Source organism: Micrasema longulum, unplaced genomic scaffold (genome assembly GCF_059751315.1).
Source record: "Micrasema longulum isolate JH-2025_06_02 unplaced genomic scaffold, ASM5975131v1 h1tg000559l, whole genome shotgun sequence".
Lineage (NCBI taxonomy): Eukaryota > Metazoa > Arthropoda > Insecta > Trichoptera > Brachycentridae > Micrasema > Micrasema longulum.
Window position 1 is genome coordinate 57,637 of NW_028277755.1, and position 8,240 is coordinate 65,876.

General features: G+C 36.8%; 1 non-coding gene across 1 annotated transcript; it reads right to left on the reverse strand.

Annotated features, from left to right (window-relative positions):
- Positions 1 to 356: 356 nt before the first annotated feature.
- On the reverse strand, positions 357 to 425 carry LOC148280635 (small nucleolar RNA SNORD36). Its single transcript, XR_015822555.1, has one exon. It is a non-coding gene; the product is annotated as a small nucleolar RNA SNORD36 (small nucleolar RNA).
- Positions 426 to 8,240: the final 7,815 nt, after the last annotated feature.

Below are 8,240 nucleotides of genomic sequence, written 5' to 3' on the forward strand. Positions count from 1 at the left end.
TACATTTAGAGGGTTTTTATCAGTTTTATCGATGAGATACAAAGTGAACAAAACTAGCGAGGTATTCCAGAACCAGTATGGTAATATATTATATTTAATATCTGCCTACACGTGAGGCGACATTGCCTATTATATGCGTGTTTGTGAACATGTCTAAATATTTTAATCCATAACGTTATATATAATGTTACTGGCAGAAGTCGGCAGCTGCCCTTTAGGCCTTGTTTCATCGGTCCTGTTGATCGGGCCTCGGTTATTTAGGTTCTCGGACACGAATTATCGCTCCTTTATTTTATTTTTGTTTATAAATCATATAATATACAAAGTATAATACATATGAATTATATTCCCTTAATTATATTTCAAATTTAAAAAGCTCGTATTTAGAACCACAAAAAAACAAAGAAATTCTATCATCTTTATAACTGAATATATCCCAACAATATATAAGAGGTAGGACTAAGGGGATACGGTCGTTAATATCACACGCTACGCTGACGATGCAATTATAGCGACAGTGGCAATTCCTGATGATTAGAACATATGATCTCTCTCAGTTTGTAAAACAAAACGCTTAAATATTTCGCTTCGAACTTCACATTTTTTTTCTCAAAATAATGCTACCATAAACAGGTACAACGATCTGCCAGTCTATGGCGACGTAGCGTCGTTATTCTGTTTTAGTGTTAATTAATTTTTCAACCGAAAAATATATTTTCCATTATGAATTTTCCCCACGGAGTGCGATGTTTTTTCGGGATAAAAAGTAGCATCTCCGCTATCCCTGTGCATAAAATCACGTCGATCGGTCTCTCCATTGCGACGCGAAAGAAACACAAAAAAACAACTTTGCGTTCTTTGCGTCGCGATTTTTACTCCGTGCAATCGTTTTATTGAAGGCTTTTTTGCAGACAAGTCTCCGTCTCTGTTAATTACCGGGTGTTTTACGTGCTCAAAAGTCGATTCGATCAATAAAACAGTTTTACTATTGACATTTATTACATCCCGTTCATGGGTTGACTTATGTTAGCCTTGACCGTGTTTACGCTGTCGAATTTAAACTACGCAAATTAATGCTTAAAAATCTCATATGTGCATTCCGCCTTTGCTAGGGCCAAGACACAAGCTAGCTGGAAGCCGACGCAGGATATAATATTATATCATTTTTATTTCATATTTTTTCCCGTCCTGACTTTTCATAAATTTTACAATTCATACCCACGCGCTCTCAGCTCTACTTTCGTCTCTGAACTGACGAATAAATTAATAATGTATTAGTTTAATTTATTTAGGGCGCCGCGCGTTAATACTCTAATATAAATTTGTATGGAAACAGGCGGCTACACCGTTTTGAAATATTTTTAAAGTTTGATTGAATTATAGTGAAAATTACTCATATGTTGTTTTATTACATTAAGAGTATTTTTTTACTCATTTGATTTGAAATTATGACATTATTTCTTATCAAAATGTTTATAACAGGCGCATGGAATATGACAAGAAATGCATTTTTAGCTAAGTTTCTGTATTTATTAATCGTGGAATTTTAAAAATTTTAATTTCATATTTCAAACAGAGTACTTATAGTATCTTTTTTCAAATTCAAATTTCATTCAAATAAATTTATTTTACCATAATAACATTACAAATAACATAGTATTTAAGACGTTTTATTGGGACAACATATCAACCCAGGAACCCTCGAGCAATGGTTCGACAATATTAAGGCACAAGAGTATTTGTCTCTCAAACAATGTTTAGCTGCATGATAGCCTGACTGCTCTTTCAATCGTGGTAACTAGAGGCAGGTTGGTTCTGGAAGCCGGGAGATAAAACAGTATGTGCTGACGCTGTCAGAGATAACCATCAGGAACATAAATTGATACTCTCTGAAATGGCTGAGTTCCCGATAAAACCTCTCAACAGTCTGAAAAAATGGGTCAGCGTGAACTCATCCCTTCTAAGTTGCAAACTGTTGGATATTACATGTTTGCCTTAACCATCCGTATAGAATTAACAGTTAAATCATCAGTAATATTTATCTGTTGGAATGATGCGAAGTGATGTTTCTAATACTATCTGATCCTTTAAATGGTCAGATGCACGCGAAGACATTTGCTAAATAACAAAACACGTGTTTATGGATTTAGCAGACATAATTGAACGCTGCGAACACAGGTTTATTGATCGGCTTCCATTGAGGTGCAGTTCGCGTACGAGTCTGTACGAGAGAAAACAGAATGGTTGCATAGAGAGAGTGGGACGGGCGATCCCCATTCAAGTATTAAATGTTGAATGTCCATTCATCGTATTAACTCACTTCCGAATCGGATTAGCAGATGTTCCGCTCACTGGCCGAGTCGCCGTCGCACCATCTGTCATCTGCTACCACGGATTACTTGCCGATGTATTACTGAATAAATAATATTCTACTTCGCAACTGCTACTGGCTACGTCCATTGTTCAACCTTTTGTCATATTTCCCTTAGAACTAATCTTTTGTATTTGAAGAGACGATCTTTAGAAGGGAACGAACGGTTCTGGCGACCATGCGTGATCTTCGGCTAACTAGGACAAGGCGTATTATAAGGTATTAAGTCCGAGGATATGAAATATCCGTTCAAACGCACAATGATCAGCTTAAGTATAAAAATGAAAACGTATTATTATGTAATCATTCCCGTTTGATGTACTTACGAGTATGTGATATACTTCAAACATTTTTTTTCACCTATTAGGCTGTGCTAAAAAATCCCTTTGCAAAGCATAAGACATATTTTGATTTAAAAACATAAATTTAACATGTACATATACTGATTAACAATCTATTTTCCACGATTTAATAAATTATTTATTTATTTTTATTTGGGAAAAAAATCGACAGTTTTTACATATATTGTATAAAGAAAATAAGAATAAATATGAACGAAAATTGTGAAAACAGTCAATAAAAATTTTCCATAGTGGTGTAAGATATCGATTAAGTATATTATCGGTATCAAAATAAAAGCAATTAACAATTGTTAGGCACTTAGAAGTTGCAAATAAAATAAAAATACATATACTTATATACAGTTATAAAAATAAAGTTAATTGAAACAAGATAAATTTAAATTCAAAGAATAAGAAAAGAAAAAAGTAAAAAATAACAACATAATTTAGGCGTATTTTAGCAATATATGATTTTTTAAGTCTTTTATTCTATGTAGACTTACGTTACATCATGCACACAAGGGTAATATAGTTTCTATGGGATATTCCATTTTATTGCGAGTTATGTTGTCATGTTTGTCAATGGTTTTTTAAATAATTTTTGATTGTTTTCTACCAACAGTTTCCACATTTCCTTGTACTTCCTTATTACGTGTTATCTGGTTCTATCAATCATCGGTCGCTTCTCTCGGACTCGTATCACCAGGTGGTATTTTTGCACAACACACGAAACGTTTGGCTAATTGCTTCTCGTGGCTGTGTCGCCACATGTTAGTGTCGGTGTGGGAGTGGTCTCGCCTCGTATCGGCTTTCTGGTTATGCAAGTACCTGTAATGTGGGCTGCTGGGCTCTCGAGCCCCACCTGAACATCTCGTACCAAACTACAATCAACACCAATCCGCCTACTGAAAAGCGATTAAACTTCGTGTTTACTCTGTTCTATAATCCAGCTGTCTTTCCGCTCGTTTTTACTCCGTGGCACTCGATTCCATCTAGGACTCGTGTGTGTAGTACTGTAGAGTTGTTCGACGTAACGAGTAGCTAATGTATGTTGGCGTGTTGCTATGCCAGCGCCGGTTGTCTCTAGGATTTTCAACTCTCACGCACTTTTTTATATCGTACAAAAATCTGTTTCGTATGATTATTAAATGAATGAATTTTCATAATATGGTGATTTCAATCAAGACTGAAACGCGTAGTCTAATTGGCAACCAGATATTTTACACGAGTCGAACAGTAAACACTCGACTTGCATCGTTTCGCGTCTAGATTACTGTAATGGAATATCCTTACGCAAATCTCCCAAAAGATCAAATTTATAAACTTCAATCCATATTCAATGCGGCAGCGGTAGAAATAATATTCTCACATCTCACAAGATTTGCACTAATTTAAAAGTTCAAATATTACAATATATGCTTTACTGGACTGTATTCAAATCCCTTCATGGAATGACTCCAAGATACCTATCGGACCCATGTATTAGGGAAAATACATGTCGAAGAAAATCTACTCTCATAGAAAAACTTGTCGAACTCCGGCGCAGCCCAAACGTTCGGAGATCGTGCCTTTGCGCAGCCGGCCCCTCTGCTGGAACCAATAATTGCCTTTACACTTGCAAATTTTCGACATTCCCAATAAGTTCAGCAGGCTTATTCTGTCACAATTTCGTTTCGTAAGATCGTTCGTTCGTCATATGCCCATCTCACCTAAACCCAATCAAAATCGTATTTCTTTGCTCTCGTTCCCTCTCATGAGAGGGAACTTATTCGTTTTGTAAAATCATTCGTATCGCATGAGAGGGAACGAGAGCGAAATACGGTTTTGATTGCGTTAGAGTGGGATGGACATATGGCGAACGAACGATCTTACGAAACGAAACGGTGACATAATATACCTGCAGATCAATTTATGTCGATAAGGATATGAGATGGGGTAATTGTGTTTATGGTAGTATATATTATTATGTATGTTTAGTTATTGAATAACTCTGAAGAGGCAACGTGTTGTTGCAGAAACTAGTCCGAAGTGGTTCATAAAACAAAGTTATTTTATTTATCTCTCATAAATTTTATGTACAACGATGAACCAAAAAGTTAGTACTACAACTATCCAAAATAACATAAATATTATGTTAATTTTTCCCCGCTGCTTTTTGATTCACACGTGGAATGTAGTTGCACTCGATTTACTTCCTTACTGGCATTCTTCGGAATATTGATAGTAATCTCGATTGAGAAATTAACGAAATGATTCGCCTACTCTACATGGAACGCCATACAAGGATTATCTAGTGTATTAACCTTCCAATGTGTGTTCTACAGCAGGCTTACGTAATGCGTAATTCTTTTGGCGATCGAATCGCGACAGGTCTGCTGACTGCGAGCGGCGAATCGCGCCGAAAGTCGTCGTAGTCGGGCGGTCGGTGGTCGGTGGTCGGTGGTCGGTGGCCGACCGCCAGTCGCGTAGAGAGCCATGAATGGGGGAAACGCTCGTTCATTCATTAAACGGAATGGTGCCGCTTGCGCAGGCGCAACTGAACTAAACTTATAGTGCAGGCCGTGCAGGGTCGCCAGCTACGAGTTCACGATACCGTTTCACGGCGGAGTGTGCAACTGGCAATCGTACCAAAGGCCGGGATTGCGAAACCTTGATTTATTGCGCGATTTTTGCAACAAACAAAACAACTCGGTCCAAAAAAGATGCCGGCAAATTTCTAAGCAGAATCTGGGAAACTGACACTGTATTATTTCACTTTCATACCTACAGGGAAACTAAAACAATATTATTGTTATCAAAAACATTTTTCACTTTGTGGTATAACATTTTACACTTATTTGTTTATAAATTTGTATAAACCACTTTAATTTTTTTATTACACTTCGACCGGTTTCGAGGTTACTACTTCATCGTCAGTTAAATTCCTGACGATGAGGTAGTAACCTCGAAACCGGTCGAAGTGTAATAAAAAAATTAAAGTGGTTTATACAAATTTATAAACAAATAAGTGTAAACTAAAACAAGGTTAATTTTTTTAATTATTTTTTTTTACGTGGGAGAATTTTTCTGCAATTAAATTTCTTTAAATTTATCTAAACTGTTGGGATCAGGAGGGATATACTAATGTGGGCAAATCAGAAACTTCTCAGCATTTGCTCGTGTGGAGAGGAAACCACTCAAAACCCTTCAGGAGAAGCCGGCCTGTTGGCAGTAGTCAACAGGCCTTTCGTTCCACTAGGGGAGTTTTCGGCATTTCGTTCCCTACTTTGGTTTATTTTACTAATTGTCTGCACTATATTGACCATGTATGATATTACCTCTCGTGTGAGTTCTTTATTACCTATCACCGATGGGATGTCGCATAGATCTTCACCCAAGCTTCTGCATCGCGCCTCCAGCTGTTGTCTTTGAAAGCTGAAAAGGGGGCGATGCATCAACAGGTGAAGGACATCTCGAGGAGTTTCATCGTCGCATAGGCGGCTGTCGATCTCAGAGAGCTTGAAGCGATGCAGGTAGCTCATGAACCCACCATGACCCGTATGCATCTGGATGAGCTCGTATCCAGCATTCTGCATTCTCCTGAAATCATAGGCATGGAAAATGGTAGGGAAAAACATTTTAGTTATACTTCCGGTAGGTTCACTTAAATAACGATCGTTACAGAATTAAAGGGTCCTACTTCTTATTTTCCTTTTGGCAAAGCTGAGCGGGAAATCGGCGAAATCGGGGGCTGTCTTCTTGAGCGTAGCTTCCCGAGCTAATAAGGTGAATGTACCGACCGTGTGTATTTGATTGATCAGAAATTGACAAAACTGCAGCGAGAGGTTCAATGAAAGCTTTTAAAGTTTCTACGATTTGTTATTATTACGGTTTGAAAATGTGATGAAATATATTTTTTTTGTCAAATTAGCTTTAAAAAAATTACGGCGAATGCTTTTATTGATGAAAAAGAAAGATTGGGCAAAAATGTTCCGCAGTTAATCAGTTGTTCTCGGCTCGTTTTTCTAATAAAAACGAATAGCTATTTTCCAGAGCAATATTTCATTGAATAACCGTGTGTCTTCTTTAAATTCACAGTAAATTTATGTTTAAAACGTCAAAATAAACATACACATTATCAAACAATAATATGTATAAAAAGTAGGTTTGTTATTACCTACTGTAACTTACATTAAAAGTAGGATTACATTGCTGTGTCGTGTTGTGGAGTGGTGTCACGACACACCGCACTAGAGAAATGTCATTCTAGCCATATAATTTCGATAGAAGCAATACAACACAACACAACATGAAATCGTAAGCGTGCAGTTCGGGTGTGCATTTTTGTTATGATGATTGATTCGTCACGCTAGCAAATTAATTGTTGAATAAGTCATTGAGTTAGACGCACTCAGATATATTGCATTTTCTGATACCAGGGCCCCGATTACGATGTGAAGTTAACAGAGTTCTTTGTAAAACCGACATTTGCGTACGAAAATGAGTATATTTGCATAAAAATTTAAAGTATCTTTGTCGGTGGTAACCTATAATTGAACAAGTTTAGAAGATAAAAATGTATACATATTCTGCTTTTCATACAGAAAATGAATCGGGTTGTGGTCCCGTGGATAGTGTCTCGCACTCGCGGTTCAAAGGTCCATGGTTCGAATCCCACTCTACCCCAACTTGATTCCCATTTTCTAATAGTGAGTTATTTACAACTCGTTGAAAATGGCCCTCAAAATTAAATATTTGGGTACAATGAAAGCATCCACCCCTTTCCCGAAACTGTTCATAAAGACTTGAGTCTTTCTTCAGTTTCGCATATCAATATCAATTTTTTTATTTTTTTAAACTAATTAAGCGAAAATTTAACATTTCTTTACAATCAAACCGCGAAAATAACAAAACAAATAAACTTTAAAAACTTTCATTGTACCCCTCACTGCAGTTTTGTCAGTTTGTGATCAATCAAATACACATGGTCAGCACAATCACCTTTTTCTAATTTCCCACTATTAAAGTGGAGGAATACAGTGTTAGTTCCAAATTGAAACCGCGGCCACACGCTCCAGATCCCGCATCGGAAAGGAAGAAGAACGTAGTAATACAAACAAATCAATCAAACGACACGAAACCCAAATACATATAGGAAACATTAGAATAATTTGCCCTATACAACATGCACTCAATCAACAGAAGAAAAACAATACGTATCTATAACAAATCACAGTGGAACATCAAATCATCAAGACACTACCGGCAAAATCCTACCACAGATCCTAACATGATCCCTATTGAACTCTACCTAGCGAAATTACTTTTCGTCATAGTACTGAATTCTTCGCAAAAACCATTTTCCTAATACCAACAGTAGAATCAATCCTATGCAAAGACCTTAATCGTCCTAACAATCTCACAGACCTTTAAGCAGACGAAACGGGTCCTAGAGCATGGTCGGCGCGTGGTTCTCTTGAGTTAGTCTACTATTTAGATATTTGGTTGATTATTAGATAAATATTTGGGTAAATCATAAGAACGCAAAT